Here is a 19,295-nt window from a genome sequence, read left to right as displayed (position 1 = left end):
TCAAAATTACATTTCTCGGCCATATCGCATAGATCTCACTGTGAAAAGGCTTAAATGGCTTTTTTGACCTAAGTTTAAAGATTGCTCTCAAATCAAATGTCCTAGAACCAAATTTCCACATGTAACTACTAGATTGTGATACAATACACTATTGGGTGAAGTTTGGTTGACTTCTGCGCAGAGGTTTGGGAGTTAACATCAAAATTACATTTCTCGGCCATATCGCATAGATCTCACTGTGAAAAGGCTTAAATGACTTTTTTAATTAAGTTTGATGATTGCGCTCAAACAAAATTTCCTAGAACAAAATTTTCAAATGTAACTACTAGATTGTGATAAAATACACTATTGGGTGAAGTTTGGTTGACTTCTGCGCAGCGGTTTGGGAGTTAACATCAAAATTACATTTCTCGGCCATATCGCATAGATCTCACTGTGAAAAGGCTTAAATGGCTTTTTTGACCTAAGTTTAATGATTGCGCTCAAACCAAATGTCCAATAACCAAATTTCCACATGTAACTACTAGATTGTGATACAATACACTAATGGGTGAAGTTTGGTTGACTTCTGCGCAGCGGTTTGGGAGTTAACATCAAAATTACATTTCTCTGCCATATCGCATAGATCTCACTGTGAAAAGGCTTAAATGACTTTTTTAATTAAGTTTGATGATTGCGTTCAAACAAAATGTCATAGAACAAAATTTTCAAATGTAACTACTAGATTGTGATACAATACACTATTGGGTGAAGTTTGGTTGACTTCTGCGCAGCGGTTTGGGAGTTAACATCAAAATTACATTTCTCGGCCATATCGCATAGATCTCACTGTGAAAAGGCTTAAATGACTTTTTTAATTAAGTTTGATGATTGCGTTCAAACAAAATGTCCTAGAACAAAATTTTCAAATGTAACTACTAGATTGTGATACAATACACTATTGGGTGAAGTTTGGTTGACTTCTGCGCAGCGGTTTGGGAGTTAACATCAAAATTACATTTCTCGGCCATATCGCATAGATCTCACTGTGAAAAGGCTTAAATGGCTTTTTTGACCTAAGTTTAAAGATTGCGCTCAAACCAAATGTCCTAGAACGAAATTTTCAAATGTAACTACTAGAATGTGATACAATACACTATTGGGTGAAGTTTGGTTGACTTCTGCGCAGCGGTTTGGGAGTTAACATCAAAATTACATTTCTCGGCCATATCGCATAGATCTCACTGTGAAAAGGCTTAAATGGCTTTTTTGACCTAAGTTTGAGGATTGCGCTCAAATCAAATGTCCTAGAACCAAATTTCCACATGTAACTACTAGATTGTGATACAATACACTAATGGGTGAAGTTTGGTTGACTTCTGCGCAGCGGTTTGGGAGTTAACATCAAAATTACATTTCTCGGCCATATCGCATAGATCTCACTGTGAAAAGGCTTAAATGACTTTTTTAATTAAGTTTAATGATTGCGCTCAAACCAAATGTCCTAGAACGAAATTTTCAAATGTAACTACTAGAATGTGATACAATACACTATTGGGTGAAGTTTAGTTGACTTCTGCGCAGCGGTTTGGGAGTTAACATCAAAATTACATTTCTCGGCCATATCGCATAGATCTCACTGTGAAAAGGCTTAAATGGCTTTTTTGACCTAAGTTTAATGATTGCGCTCAAACCAAATGTCCTAGAACGAAATTTTCAAATGTAACTACTAGAATGTGATACAATACACTATTGGGTGAAGTTTGGTTGACTTCTGCGCAGCGGTTTGGGAGTTAACATCAAAATTACATTTCTCGGCCATATCGCATAGATCTCACTGTGAAAAGGCTTAAATGACTTTTTTAATTAAGTTTGATGATTGCGTTCAAACAAAATGTCCTAGAACAAAATTTTCAAATGTAACTACTAGATTGTGATACAATACACTATTGGGTGAAGTTTGGTTGACTTCTGCGCAGCGGTTTGGGAGTTAACATCAAAATTACATTTCTCGGCCATATCGCATAGATCTCACTGTGAAAAGGCTTAAATGGCTTTTTTGACCTAAGTTTGAGGATTGCACTCAAATCAAATGTCCAAGAACAAAATTTCCAAATGTAACTACTAGATTGTGATACAATACACTATTGGGTGAAGTTTGGTTGACTTCTGCGCAGCGGTTTGGGAGTTAACATCAAAATTACATTTCTCGGCCATATCGCATAGATCTCACTGTGAAAAGGCTTAAATGACTTTTTTAATTAAGTTTGATGATTGCGTTCAAACAAAATGTCCTAGAACAAAACTTTCAAATGTAACTACTAGATTGTGATACAATACACTATTGGGTGAAGTTTGGTTGACTTCTGCGCAGCGGTTTGGGAGTTAACATCAAAATTACATTTCTCGGCCATATCGCATAGATCTCACTGTGAAAAGGCTTAAATGGCTTTTTTGACCTAAGTTTAAAGATTGCTCTCAAATCAAATGTCCTAGAACCAAATTTCCACATGTAACTACTAGATTGTGATACAATACACTATTGGGTGAAGTTTGGTTGACTTCTGCGCAGAGGTTTGGGAGTTAACATCAAAATTACATTTCTCGGCCATATCGCATAGATCTCACTGTGAAAAGGCTTAAATGACTTTTTTAATTAAGTTTGATGATTGCGCTCAAACAAAATTTCCTAGAACAAAATTTTCAAATGTAACTACTAGATTGTGATACAATACACTATTGGGTGAAGTTTGGTTGACTTCTGCGCAGCGGTTTGGGAGTTAACATCAAAATTACATTTCTCGGCCATATCGCATAGATCTCACTGTGAAAAGGCTTAAATGGCTTTTTTGACCTAAGTTTAATGATTGCGCTCAAACCAAATGTCCAATAACCAAATTTCCACATGTAACTACTAGATTGTGATACAATACACTAATGGGTGAAGTTTGGTTGACTTCTGCGCAGCGGTTTGGGAGTTAACATCAAAATTACATTTCTCGGCCATATCGCATAGATCTCACTGTGAAAAGGCTTAAATGACTTTTTTAATTAAGTTTGATGATTGCGTTCAAACAAAATGTCATAGAACAAAATTTTCAAATGTAACTACTAGATTGTGATACAATACACTATTGGGTGAAGTTTGGTTGACTTCTGCGCAGCGGTTTGGGAGTTAACATCAAAATTACATTTCTCGGCCATATCGCATAGATCTCACTGTGAAAAGGCTTAAATGACTTTTTTAATTAAGTTTGATGATTGCGTTCAAACAAAATGTCCTAGAACAAAATTTTCAAATGTAACTACTAGATTGTGATACAATACACTATTGGGTGAAGTTTGGTTGACTTCTGCGCAGCGGTTTGGGAGTTAACATCAAAATTACATTTCTCGGCCATATCGCATAGATCTCACTGTGAAAAGGCTTAAATGGCTTTTTTGACCTAAGTTTAAAGATTGCGCTCAAACCAAATGTCCTAGAACGAAATTTTCAAATGTAACTACTAGAATGTGATACAATACACTATTGGGTGAAGTTTGGTTGACTTCTGCGCAGCGGTTTGGGAGTTAACATCAAAATTACATTTCTCGGCCATATCGCATAGATCTCACTGTGAAAAGGCTTAAATGGCTTTTTTGACCTAAGTTTGAGGATTGCGCTCAAATCAAATGTCCTAGAACCAAATTTCCACATGTAACTACTAGATTGTGATACAATACACAAATGGGTGAAGTTTGGTTGACTTCTGCGCAGAGGTTTGGGAGTTAACATCAAAATTACATTTCTCGGCCATATCGTATAGATCTCACTGTGAAAAGGCTTAAATGACTTTTTTAATTAAGTTTGATGATTGCGCTCAAACAAAATTTCCTAGAACAAAATTTTCAAATGTAACTACTAGATTGTGATACAATACACCATTGGGTGAAGTTTGGTTGACTTCTGCGCAGCGGTTTGGGAGTTAACATCAAAATTACATTTCTCGGCCATATCGCATAGATCTCACTGTGAAAAGGCTTAAATGGCTTTTTTGACCTAAGTTTGAGGATTGCGCTCAAATCAAATGTCCTAGAACCAAATTTCCACATGTAATTACTAGATTGTGATACAATACACTAATGGGTGAAGTTTGGTTGACTTCTGCGCAGCGGTTTGGGAGTTAACATCAAAATTACATTTCTCGGCCATATCGCATAGATCTCACTGTGAAAAGGCTTAAATGACTTTTTTAATTAAGTTTAATGATTGCGCTCAAACCAAATGTCCTAGAACGAAATTTTCAAATGTAACTACTAGAATGTGATACAATACACTATTGGGTGAAGTTTAGTTGACTTCTGCGCAGCGGTTTGGGAGTTAACATCAAAATTACATTTCTCGGCCATATCGCATAGATCTCACTGTGAAAAGGCTTAAATGGCTTTTTTGACCTAAGTTTAATGATTGCGCTCAAACCAAATGTCCTAGAACGAAATTTTCAAATGTAACTACTAGAATGTGATACAATACACTATTGGGTGAAGTTTGGTTGACTTCTGCGCAGCGGTTTGGGAGTTAACATCAAAATTACATTTCTCGGCCATATCGCATAGATCTCACTGTGAAAAGGCTTAAATGACTTTTTTAATTAAGTTTGATGATTGCGTTCAAACAAAATGTCCTAGAACAAAATTTTCAAATGTAACTACTAGATTGTGATACAATACACTATTGGGTGAAGTTTGGTTGACTTCTGCGCAGCGGTTTGGGAGTTAACATCAAAATTACATTTCTCGGCCATATCGCATAGATCTCACTGTGAAAAGGCTTAAATGGCTTTTTTGACCTAAGTTTGAGGATTGCACTCAAATCAAATGTCCAAGAACAAAATTTCCAAATGTAACTACTAGATTGTGATACAATACACTATTGGTTGAAGTTTGGTTGACTTCTGCGCAGCGGTTTGGGAGTTAACATCAAAATTACATTTCTCGGCCATATCGCATAGATCTCACTGTGAAAAGGCTTAAATGACTTTTTTAATTAAGTTTGATGATTGCGTTCAAACAAAATGTCCTAGAACAAAACTTTTAAATGTAACTACTAGATTGTGATACAATACACTATTGGGTGAAGTTTGGTTGACTTCTGCGCAGCGGTTTGGGAGTTAACATCAAAATTACATTTCTCGGCCATATCGCATAGATCTCACTGTGAAAAGGCTTAAATGGCTTTTTTGACCTAAGTTTAAAGATTGCTCTCAAATCAAATGTCCTAGAACCAAATTTCCACATGTAACTACTAGATTGTGATACAATACACTATTGGGTGAAGTTTGGTTGACTTCTGCGCAGAGGTTTGGGAGTTAACATCAAAATTACATTTCTCGGCCATATCGCATAGATCTCACTGTGAAAAGGCTTAAATGACTTTTTTAATTAAGTTTGATGATTGCGCTCAAACAAAATTTCCTAGAACAAAATTTTCAAATGTAACTACTAGATTGTGATAAAATACACTATTGGGTGAAGTTTGGTTGACTTCTGCGCAGCGGTTTGGGAGTTAACATCAAAATTACATTTCTCGGCCATATCGCATAGATCTCACTGTGAAAAGGCTTAAATGGCTTTTTTGACCTAAGTTTAATGATTGCGCTCAAACCAAATGTCCAATAACCAAATTTCCACATGTAACTACTAGATTGTGATACAATACACTAATGGGTGAAGTTTGGTTGACTTCTGCGCAGCGGTTTGGGAGTTAACATCAAAATTACATTTCTCTGCCATATCGCATAGATCTCACTGTGAAAAGGCTTAAATGACTTTTTTAATTAAGTTTGATGATTGCGTTCAAACAAAATGTCATAGAACAAAATTTTCAAATGTAACTACTAGATTGTGATACAATACACTATTGGGTGAAGTTTGGTTGACTTCTGCGCAGCGGTTTGGGAGTTAACATCAAAATTACATTTCTCGGCCATATCGCATAGATCTCACTGTGAAAAGGCTTAAATGACTTTTTTAATTAAGTTTGATGATTGCGTTCAAACAAAATGTCCTAGAACAAAATTTTCAAATGTAACTACTAGATTGTGATACAATACACTATTGGGTGAAGTTTGGTTGACTTCTGCGCAGCGGTTTGGGAGTTAACATCAAAATTACATTTCTCGGCCATATCGCATAGATCTCACTGTGAAAAGGCTTAAATGGCTTTTTTGACCTAAGTTTAAAGATTGCGCTCAAACCAAATGTCCTAGAACGAAATTTTCAAATGTAACTACTAGAAATTGATACAATACACTATTGGGTGAAGTTTGGTTGACTTCTGCGCAGCGGTTTGGGAGTTAACATCAAAATTACATTTCTCGGCCATATCGCATAGATCTCACTGTGAAAAGGCTTAAATGGCTTTTTTGACCTAAGTTTGAGGATTGCGCTCAAATCAAATGTCCTAGAACCAAATTTCCACATGTAACTACTAGATTGTGATACAATACACTAATGGGTGAAGTTTGGTTGACTTCTGCGCAGAGGTTTGGGAGTTAACATCAAAATTACAATTCTCGGCCATATCGTATAGATCTCACTGTGAAAAGGCTTAAATGACTTTTTTAATTAAGTTTGATGATTGCGCTCAAACAAAATTTCCTAGAACAAAATTTTCAAATGTAACTACTAGATTGTGATACAATACACTATTGGGTGAAGTTTGGTTGACTTCTGCGCAGCGGTTTGGGAGTTAACATCAAAATTACATTTCTCGGCCATATCGCATAGATCTCACTGTGAAAAGGCTTAAATGGCTTTTTTGACCTAAGTTTAATGATTGCGCTCAAACCAAATGTCCTAGAACGAAATTTTCAAATGTAACTACTAGAATGTGATACAATACACTATTGGGTGAAGTTTGGTTGACTTCTGCGCAGCGGTTTGGGAGTTAACATCAAAATTACATTTCTCGGCCATATCGCATAGATCTCACCGTGAAAAGGCTTAAATGACTTTTTTAATTAAGTTTGATGATTGCGTTCAAACAAAATGTCCTAGAACAAAATTTTCAAATGTAACTACTAGATTGTGATACAATACACTATTGGGTGAAGTTTGGTTGACTTCTGCGCAGCGGTTTGGGAGTTAACATCAAAATTACATTTCTCGGCCATATCGCATAGATCTCACTGTGAAAAGGCTTAAATTACTTTTTTAATTAAGTTTGATGATTGCGTTCAAACAAAATGTCCTAGAACAAAATTTTCAAATGTAACTACTAGATTGTGATACAATACACTATTGGGTGAAGTTTGGTTGACTTCTGCGCAGCGGTTTGGGAGTTAACATCAAAATTACATTTCTCGGCCATATCGCATAGATCTCACTGTGAAAAGGCTTAAATGGCTTTTTTGACATAAGTTTAAAGATTGCGCTCAAACCAAATGTCCTAGAACGAAATTTTCAAATGTAACTACTAGAATGTGATACAATACACTATTGGGTGAAGTTTGGTTGACTTCTGCGCAGCGGTTTGGGAGTTAACATCAAAATTACATTTCTCGGCCATATCGCATAGATCTCACTGTGAAAAGGCTTAAATGGCTTTTTTGACCTAAGTTTGAGGATTGCGCTCAAATCAAATGTCCTAGAACCAAATTTCCACATGTAACTACTAGATTGTGATACAATACACTAATGGGTGAAGTTTGGTTGACTTCTGCGCAGAGGTTTGGGAGTTAACATCAAAATTACATTTCTCGGCCATATCGCATAGATCTCACTGTGAAAAGGCTTAAATGACTTTTTTAATTAAGTTTGATGATTGCGCTCAAACAAAATTTCCTAGAACAAAATTTTCAAATGTAACTATTAGATTGTGATACAATACACTATTGGGTGAAGTTTGGTTGACTTCTGCGCAGCGGTTTGGGAGTTAACATCAAAATTACATTTCTCGGCCATATCGCATAGATCTCACTGTGAAAAGGCTTAAATGGCTTTTTTGACCTAAGTTTAATGATTGCGCTCAAACCAAATGTCCAAAAACCAAATTTCCACATGTAACTACTAGATTGTGATACAATACACTATTGGGTGAAGTTTGGTTGACTTCTGCGCAGCGGTTTGAGAGTTAACATCAAAATTACATTTCTCGGCCATATCGCATAGATCTCACTGTGAAAAGTCTTAAATGGCTTTTTTGACCTAAGTTTGAGGATTGCACTCAAATCAAATGTCCAAGAACAAAATTTCCAAATGTAACTACTAGATTGTGATACAATACACTATTGGGTGAAGTTTGGTTGACTTCTGCGCAGCGGTTTGGGAGTTAACATCAAAATTACATTTCTCGGCCATATCGCATAGATCTCACTGTGAAAAGGCTTAAATGACTTTTTTAATTAAGTTTGATGATTGCGTTCAAACAAAATGTCCTAGAACAAAACTTTCAAATGTAACTACTAGATTGTGATACAATACACTATTGGGTGAAGTTTGGTTGACTTCTGCGCAGCGGTTTGGGAGTTAACATCAAAATTACATTTCTCGGCCATATCGCATAGATCTCACTGTGAAAAGTCTTAAATGGCTTTTTTGACCTAAGTTTAAAGATTGCTCTCAAATCAAATGTCCTAGAACCAAATTTCCACATGTAACTACTAGATTGTGATACAATACACTATTGGGTGAAGTTTGGTTGACTTCTGCGCAGAGGTTTGGGAGTTAACATCAAAATTACATTTCTCGGCCATAACGCATAGATCTCAATGTGAAAAGGCTTAAATGACTTTTTTAATTAAGTTTGATGATTGCGCTCAAACAAAATGTCATAGAACAAAATTTTCAAATGTAACTACTAGATTGTGATACAATACACTATTGGGTGAAGTTTGGTTGACTTCTGCGCAGCGGTTTGGGAGTTAACATCAAAATTACATTTCTCGGCCATATCGCATAGATCTCACTGTGAAAAGGCTTAAATGGCTTTTTTGACCTAAGTTTAATGATTGCGCTCAAACCAAATGTCCAATAACCAAATTTCCACATGTAACTACTAGATTGTGATACAATACACTAATGGGTGAAGTTTGGTTGACTTCTGCGCAGCGGTTTGGGAGTTAACATCAAAATTACATTTCTCGGCCATATCGCATAGATCTCACTGTGAAAAGGCTTTAATGACTTTTTTAATTAAGTTTGATGATTGCGTTCAAACAAAATGTCATAGAACAAAATTTTCAAATGTAACTACTAGATTGTGATACAATACACTATTGGGTGAAGTTTGGTTGACTTCTGCGCAGCGGTTTGGGAGTTAACATCAAAATTACATTTCTCGGCCATATCGCATAGATCTCACTGTGAAAAGTCTTAAATGACTTTTTTAATTAAGTTTGATGATTGCGTTCAAACAAAATGTCCTAGAACAAAATTTTCAAATGTAACTACTAGATTGTGATACAATACACTATTGGGTGAAGTTTGGTTGACTTCTGCGCAGCGGTTTGGGAGTTAACATCAAAATTACATTTCTCGGCCATATCGCATAGATCTCACTGTGAAAAGGCTTAAATGGCTTTTTTGACCTAAGTTTAATGATTGCGCTCAAACCAAATGTCCTAGAACGAAATTTTCAAATGTAACTACTAGAATGTGATACAATACACTATTGGGTGAAGTTTGGTTGACTTCTGCGCAGCGGTTTGGGAGTTAACATCAAAATTACATTTCTCGGCCATATCGCATAGATCTCACCGTGAAAAGGCTTAAATGACTTTTTTAATTAAGTTTGATGATTGCGTTCAAACAAAATGTCCTAGAACAAAATTTTCAAATGTAACTACTAGATTGTGATACAATACACTATTGGGTGAAGTTTGGTTGACTTCTGCGCAGCGGTTTGGGAGTTAACATCAAAATTACATTTCTCGGCCATATCGCATAGATCTCACTGTGAAAAGGCTTAAATGACTTTTTTAATTAAGTTTGATGATTGCGTTCAAACAAAATGTCCTAGAACAAAATTTTCAAATGTAACTACTAGATTGTGATACAATACACTATTGGGTGAAGTTTGGTTGACTTCTGCGCAGCGGTTTGGGAGTTAACATCAAAATTACATTTCTCGGCCATATCGCATAGATCTCACTGTGAAAAGGCTTAAATGGCTTTTTTGACATAAGTTTAAAGATTGCGCTCAAACCAAATGTCCTAGAACGAAATTTTCAAATGTAACTACTAGAATGTGATACAATACACTATTGGGTGAAGTTTGGTTGACTTCTGCGCAGCGGTTTGGGAGTTAACATCAAAATTACATTTCTCGGCCATATCGCATAGATCTCACTGTGAAAAGGCTTAAATGGCTTTTTTGACCTAAGTTTGAGGATTGCGCTCAAATCAAATGTCCTAGAACCAAATTTCCACATGTAACTACTAGATTGTGATACAATACACTAATGGGTGAAGTTTGGTTGACTTCTGCGCAGAGGTTTGGGAGTTAACATCAAAATTACATTTCTCGGCCATATCGCATAGATCTCACTGTGAAAAGGCTTAAATGACTTTTTAAATTAAGTTTGATGATTGCGCTCAAACAAAATTTCCTAGAACAAAATTTTCAAATGTAACTATTAGATTGTGATACAATACACTATTGGGTGAAGTTTGGTTGACTTCTGCGCAGCGGTTTGGGAGTTAACATCAAAATTACATTTCTCGGCCATATCGCATAGATCTCACTGTGAAAAGGCTTAAATGGCTTTTTTGACCTAAGTTTAATGATTGCGCTCAAACCAAATGTCCAAAAACCAAATTTCCACATGTAACTACTAGATTGTGATACAATACACTATTGGGTGAAGTTTGGTTGACTTCTGCGCAGCGGTTTGGGAGTTAACATCAAAATTACATTTCTCGGCCATATCGCATAGATCTCACTGTGAAAAGGCTTAAATGGCTTTTTTGACCTAAATTTGAGGATTGCGCTCAAATCAAATGTCCTAGAACCAAATTTCCACATGTAATTACTAGATTGTGATACAATACACTAATGGGTGAAGTTTGGTTGACTTCTGCGCAGCGGTTTGGGAGTTAACATCAAAATTACATTTCTCGGCCATATCGCATAGATCTCACTGTGAAAAGGCTTAAATGACTTTTTTAATTAAGTTTAATGATTGCGCTCAAACCAAATGTCCTAGAACGAAATTTTCAAATGTAACTACTAGATTGTGATACAATACACTATTGGGTGAAGTTTGGTTGACTTCTGCGCAGCGGTTTGGGAGTTAACATCAAAATTACATTTCTCGGCCATATCGCATAGATCTCACTGTGAAAAGGCTTAAATGGCTTTTTTGACCTAAGTTTGAGGATTGCGCTCAAATCAAATGTCCTAGAACCAAATTTCCACATGTAATTACTAGATTGTGATACAATACACTAATGGGTGAAGTTTGGTTGACTTCTGCGCAGCGGTTTGGGAGTTAACATCAAAATTACATTTCTCGGCCATATCGCATAGATCTCACTGTGAAAAGGCTTAAATGACTTTTTTAATTAAGTTTAATGATTGCGCTCAAACCAAATGTCCTAGAACGAAATTTTCAAATGTAACTACTAGAATGTGATACAATACACTATTGGGTGAAGTTTAGTTGACTTCTGCGCAGCGGTTTGGGAGTTAACATCAAAATTACATTTCTCGGCCATATCGCATAGATCTCACTGTGAAAAGGCTTAAATGGCTTTTTTGACCTAAGTTTAATGATTGCGCTCAAACCAAATGTCCTAGAACGAAATTTTCAAATGTAACTACTAGAATGTGATACAATACACTATTGGGTGAAGTTTGGTTGACTTCTGCGCAGCGGTTTGGGAGTTAACATCAAAATTACATTTCTCGGCCATATCGCATAGATCTCACTGTGAAAAGGCTTAAATGACTTTTTTAATTAAGTTTGATGATTGCGTTCAAACAAAATGTCCTAGAACAAAATTTTCAAATGTAACTACTAGATTGTGATACAATACACTATTGGGTGAAGTTTGGTTGACTTCTGCGCAGCGGTTTGGGAGTTAACATCAAAATTACATTTCTCGGCCATATCGCATAGATCTCACTGTGAAAAGGCTTAAATGGCTTTTTTGACCTAAGTTTGAGGATTGCACTCAAATCAAATGTCCAAGAACAAAATTTCCAAATGTAACTACTAGATTGTGATACAATACACTATTGGGTGAAGTTTGGTTGACTTCTGCGCAGCGGTTTGGGAGTTAACATCAAAATTACATTTCTCGGCCATATCGCATAGATCTCACTGTGAAAAGGCTTAAATGACTTTTTTAATTAAGTTTGATGATTGCGTTCAAACAAAATGTCCTAGAACAAAACTTTCAAATGTAACTACTAGATTGTGATACAATACACTATTGGGTGAAGTTTGGTTGACTTCTGCGCAGCGGTTTGGGAGTTAACATCAAAATTACATTTCTCGGCCATATCGCATAGATCTCACTGTGAAAAGGCTTAAATGGCTTTTTTGACCTAAGTTTAAAGATTGCTCTCAAATCAAATGTCCTAGAACCAAATTTCCACATGTAACTACTAGATTGTGATACAATACACTATTGGGTGAAGTTTGGTTGACTTCTGCGCAGAGGTTTGGGAGTTAACATCAAAATTACATTTCTCGGCCATATCGCATAGATCTCACTGTGAAAAGGCTTAAATGACTTTTTTAATTAAGTTTGATGATTGCGCTCAAACAAAATTTCCTAGAACAAAATTTTCAAATGTAACTACTAGATTGTGATACAATACACTATTGGGTGAAGTTTGGTTGACTTCTGCGCAGCGGTTTGGGAGTTAACATCAAAATTACATTTCTCGGCCATATCGCATAGATCTCACTGTGAAAAGGCTTAAATGGCTTTTTTGACCTAAGTTTAATGATTGCGCTCAAACCAAATGTCCAATAACCAAATTTCCACATGTAACTACTAGATTGTGATACAATACACTAATGGGTGAAGTTTGGTTGACTTCTGCGCAGCGGTTTGGGAGTTAACATCAAAATTACATTTCTCGGCCATATCGCATAGATCTCACTGTGAAAAGGCTTAAATGACTTTTTTAATTAAGTTTGATGATTGCGTTCAAACAAAATGTCATAGAACAAAATTTTCAAATGTAACTACTAGATTGTGATACAATACACTATTGGGTGAAGTTTGGTTGACTTCTGCGCAGCGGTTTGGGAGTTAACATCAAAATTACATTTCTCGGCCATATCGCATAGATCTCACTGTGAAAAGGCTTAAATGACTTTTTTAATTAAGTTTGATGATTGCGTTCAAACAAAATGTCCTAGAACAAAATTTTCAAATGTAACTACTAGATTGTGATACAATACACTATTGGGTGAAGTTTGGTTGACTTCTGCGCAGCGGTTTGGGAGTTAACATCAAAATTACATTTCTCGGCCATATCGCATAGATCTCACTGTGAAAAGGCTTAAATGGCTTTTTTGACCTAAGTTTAAAGATTGCGCTCAAACCAAATGTCCTAGAACGAAATTTTCAAATGTAACTACTAGAATGTGATACAATACACTATTGGGTGAAGTTTGGTTGACTTCTGCGCAGCGGTTTGGGAGTTAACATCAAAATTACATTTCTCGGCCATATCGCATAGATCTCACTGTGAAAAGGCTTAAATGGCTTTTTTGACCTAAGTTTGAGGATTGCGCTCAAATCAAATGTCCTAGAACCAAATTTCCACATGTAACTACTAGATTGTGATACAATACACTAATGGGTGAAGTTTGGTTGACTTCTGCGCAGAGGTTTGGGAGTTAACATCAAAATTACATTTCTCGGCCATATCGTATAGATCTCACTGTGAAAAGGCTTAAATGACTTTTTTAATTAAGTTTGATGATTGCGCTCAAACAAAATTTCCTAGAACAAAATTTTCAAATGTAACTACTAGATTGTGATACAATACACCATTGGGTGAAGTTTGGTTGACTTCTGCGCAGCGGTTTGGGAGTTAACATCAAAATTACATTTCTCGGCCATATCGCATAGATCTCACTGTGAAAAGGCTTAAATGGCTTTTTTGACCTAAGTTTAATGATTGCGCTCAAACCAAATGTCCTAGAACGAAATTTTCAAATGTAACTACTAGAATGTGATACAATACACTATTGGGTGAAGTTTGGTTGACTTCTGCGCAGCGGTTTGGGAGTTAACATCAAAATTACATTTCTCGGCCATATCGCATAGATCTCACTGTGAAAAGGCTTAAATGACTTTTTTAATTAAGTTTGATGATTGCGTTCAAACAAAATGTCATAGAACAAAATTTTCAAATGTAACTACTAGATTGTGATACAATACACTATTGGGTGAAGTTTGGTTGACTTCTGCGCAGCGGTTTGGGAGTTAACATCAAAATTACATTTCTCGGCCATATCGCATAGATCTCACTGTGAAAAGGCTTAAATGGCTTTTTTGACATAAGTTTAAAGATTGCGCTCAAACCAAATGTCCTAGAACGAAATTTTCAAATGTAACTACTAGAATGTGATACAATACACTATTGGGTGAAGTTTGGTTGACTTCTGCGCAGCGGTTTGGGAGTTAACATCAAAATTACATTTCTCGGCCATATCGCATAGATCTCACTGTGAAAAGGCTTAAATGGCTTTTTTGACCTAAGTTTGAGGATTGCGCTCAAATCAAATGTCCTAGAACCAAATTTCCACATGTAACTACTAGATTGTGATACAATACACTAATGGGTGAAGTTTGGTTGACTTCTGCGCAGAGGTTTGGGAGTTAACATCAAAATTACATTTCTCGGCCATATCGCATAGATCTCACTGTGAAAAGGCTTAAATGACTTTTTTAATTAAGTTTGATGATTGCGCTCAAACAAAATTTCCTAGAACAAAATTTTCAAATGTAACTATTAGATTGTGATACAATACACTATTGGGTGAAGTTTGGTTGACTTCTGCGCAGCGGTTTGGGAGTTAACATCAAAATTACATTTCTCGGCCATATCGCATAGATCTCACTGTGAAAAGGCTTAAATGACTTTTTTGACCTAAGTTTAATGATTGCGCTCAAACCAAATGTCCAATAACCAAATTTCCACATGTAACTACTAGATTGTGATACAATACACTAATGGGTGAAGTTTGGTTGACTTCTGCGAGGCGGTTTGGGAGTTAACATCAAAATTACATTTCTCGGCCATATCGCATAGATCTCACTGTGAAAAGGCTTAAATGACTTTTTTAATTAAGTTTGATGATTGCGTTCAAACCAAATGTCATAGAACAAAATTTTCAAATGTAACTACTAGATTGTGATACAATACACTATTGGGTGAAGTTTGGTTGACTTCTGCGCAGCGGTTTGGGAGTTAACATCAAAATTACATTTCTCGGCCATATCGCATAGATCTCACTGTGAAAAGGCTTAAATGGCTTTTTTGACCTAAGTTTGAGGATTGCGCTCAAATCAAATGTCCTAGAACCAAATTTCCACATGTAATTACTAGATTGTGATACAATACACTAATGGGTGAAGTTTGGTTGACTTCTGCGCAGCGGTTTGGGAGTTAACATCAAAATTACATTTCTCGGCCATATCGCATAGATCTCACTGTGAAAAGGCTTAAATGACTTTTTTAATTAAGTTTAATGATTGCGCTCAAACCAAATGTCCTAGAACGAAATTTTCAAATGTAACTACTAGAATGTGATACAATACACTATTGGGTGAAGTTTAGTTGACTTCTGCGCAGCGGTTTGGGAGTTAACATCAAAATTACATTTCTCGGCCATATCGCATAGATCTCACTGTGAAAAGGCTTAAATGGCTTTTTTGACCTAAGTTTAATGATTGCGCTCAAACCAAATGTCCTAGAACGAAATTTTCAAATGTAACTACTAGAATGTGATACAATACACTATTGGGTGAAGTTTGGTTGACTTCTGCGCAGCGGTTTGGGAGTTAACATCAAAATTACATTTCTCGGCCATATCGCATAGATCTCACTGTGAAAAGGCTTAAATGACTTTTTTAATTAAGTTTGATGATTGCGTTCAAACAAAATGTCCTAGAACAAAATTTTCAAATGTAACTACTAGATTGTGATACAATACACTATTGGGTGAAGTTTGGTTGACTTCTGCGCAGCGGTTTGGGAGTTAACATCAAAATTACATTTCTCGGCCATATCGCATAGATCTCACTGTGAAAAGGCTTAAATGGCTTTTTTGACCTAAGTTTGAGGATTGCACTCAAATCAAATGTCCAAGAACAAAATTTCCAAATGTAACTACTAGATTGTGATACAATACACTATTGGGTGAAGTTTGGTTGACTTCTGCGCAGCGGTTTGGGAGTTAACATCAAAATTACATTTCTCGGCCATATCGCATAGATCTCACTGTGAAAAGGCTTAAATGACTTTTTTAATTAAGTTTGATGATTGCGTTCAAACAAAATGTCCTAGAACAAAACTTTCAAATGTAACTACTAGATTGTGATACAATACACTATTGGGTGAAGTTTGGTTGACTTCTGCGCAGCGGTTTGGGAGTTAACATCAAAATTACATTTCTCGGCCATATCGCATAGATCTCACTGTGAAAAGGCTTAAATGGCTTTTTTGACCTAAGTTTAAAGATTGCTCTCAAATCAAATGTCCTAGAACCAAATTTCCACATGTAACTACTAGATTGTGATACAATACACTATTGGGTGAAGTTTGGTTGACTTCTGCGCAGAGGTTTGGGAGTTAACATCAAAATTACATTTCTCGGCCATATCGCATAGATCTCACTGTGAAAAGGCTTAAATGACTTTTTTAATTAAGTTTGATGATTGCGCTCAAACAAAATTTCCTAGAACAAAATTTTCAAATGTAACTACTAGATTGTGATAAAATACACTATTGGGTGAAGTTTGGTTGACTTCTGCGCAGCGGTTTGGGAGTTAACATCAAAATTACATTTCTCGGCCATATCGCATAGATCTCACTGTGAAAAGGCTTAAATGGCTTTTTTGACCTAAGTTTAATGATTGCGCTCAAACCAAATGTCCAATAACCAAATTTCCACATGTAACTACTAGATTGTGATACAATACACTAATGGGTGAAGTTTGGTTGACTTCTGCGCAGCGGTTTGGGAGTTAACATCAAAATTACATTTCTCTGCCATATCGCATAGATCTCACTGTGAAAAGGCTTAAATGACTTTTTTAATTAAGTTTGATGATTGCGTTCAAACAAAATGTCATAGAACAAAATTTTCAAATGTAACTACTAGATTGTGATACAATACACTATTGGGTGAAGTTTGGTTGACTTCTGCGCAGCGGTTTGGGAGTTAACATCAAAATTACATTTCTCGGCCATATCGCATAGATCTCACTGTGAAAAGGCTTAAATGACTTTTTTAATTAAGTTTGATGATTGCGTTCAAACAAAATGTCCTAGAACAAAATTTTCAAATGTAACTACTAGATTGTGATACAATACACTATTGGGTGAAGTTTGGTTGACTTCTGCGCAGCGGTTTGGGAGTTAACATCAAAATTACATTTCTCGGCCATATCGCATAGATCTCACTGTGAAAAGGCTTAAATGGCTTTTTTGACCTAAGTTTAAAGATTGCGCTCAAACCAAATGTCCTAGAACAAAATTTTCAAATGTAACTACTAGAATGTGATACAATACACTATTGGGTGAAGTTTGGTTGACTTCTGCGCAGCGGTTTGGGAGTTAACATCAAAATTACATTTCTCGGCCATATCGCATAGATCTCACTGTGAAAAGGCTTAAATGGCTTTTTTGACCTAAGTTTGAGGATTGCGCTCAAATCAAATGTCCTAGAACCAAATTTCCACATGTAACTACTAGATTGTGATACAATACACTAATGGGTGAAGTTTGGTTGACTTCTGCGCAGAGGTTTGGGAGTTAACATCAAAATTACAATTCTCGGCCATATCGTATAGATCTCACTGTGAAAAGGCTTAAATGACTTTTTTAATTAAGTTTGATGATTGCGCTCAAACAAAATTTCCTAGAACAAAATTTTCAAATGTAACTACTAGATTGTGATACAATACACTATTGGGTGAAGTTTGGTTGACTTCTGCGCAGCGGTTTGGGAGTTAACATCAAAATTACATTTCTCGGCCATATCGCATAGATCTCACTGTGAAAAGGCTTAAATGGCTTTTTTGACCTAAGTTTAATGATTGCGCTCAAACCAAATGTCCTAGAACGAAATTTTCAAATGTAACTACTAGAATGTGATACAATACACTATTGGGTGAAGTTTGGTTGACTTCTGCGCAGCGGTTTGGGAGTTAACATCAAAATTACATTTCTCGGCCATATCGCATAGATCTCACCGTGAAAAGGCTTAAATGACTTTTTTAATTAAGTTTGATGATTGCGTTCAAACAAAATGTCCTAGAACAAAATTTTCAAATGTAACTACTAGATTGTGATACAATACACTATTGGGTGAAGTTTGGTTGACTTCTGCGCAGCGGTTTGGGAGTTAACATCAAAATTACATTTCTCGGCCATATCGCATAGATCTCACTGTGAAAAGGCTTAAATTACTTTTTTAATTAAGTTTGATGATTGCGTTCAAACAAAATGTCCTAGAACAAAATTTTCAAATGTAACTACTAGATTGTGATACAATACACTATTGGGTGAAGTTTGGTTGACTTCTGCGCAGCGGTTTGGGAGTTAACATCAAAATTACATTTCTCGGCCATATCGCATAGATCTCACTGTGAAAAGGCTTAAATGGCTTTTTTGACATAAGTTTAAAGATTGCGCTCAAACCAAATGTCCTAGAACGAAATTTTCAAATGTAACTACTAGAATGTGATACAATACACTATTGGGTGAAGTTTGGTTGACTTCTGCGCAGCGGTTTGGGAGTTAACATCAAAATTACATTTCTCGGCCATATCGCATAGATCTCACTGTGAAAAGGCTTAAATGGCTTTTTTGACCTAAGTTTGAGGATTGCGCTCAAATCAAATGTCCTAGAACCAAATTTCCACATGTAACTACTAGATTGTGATACAATACACTAATGGGTGAAGTTTGGTTGACTTCTGCGCAGAGGTTTGGGAGTTAACATCAAAATTACATTTCTCGGCCATATCGCATAGATCTCACTGTGAAAAGGCTTAAATGACTTTTTTAATTAAGTTTGATGATTGCGCTCAAACAAAATTTCCTAGAACAAAATTTTCAAATGTAACTATTAGATTGT

This window comes from Corythoichthys intestinalis, chromosome 18, assembly GCF_030265065.1.
Source record: "Corythoichthys intestinalis isolate RoL2023-P3 chromosome 18, ASM3026506v1, whole genome shotgun sequence".
Lineage (NCBI taxonomy): Eukaryota > Metazoa > Chordata > Actinopteri > Syngnathiformes > Syngnathidae > Corythoichthys > Corythoichthys intestinalis.
The sequence above is the reverse complement of the archived record's forward strand: the minus strand, read 5'-3'. Positions refer to the sequence as shown.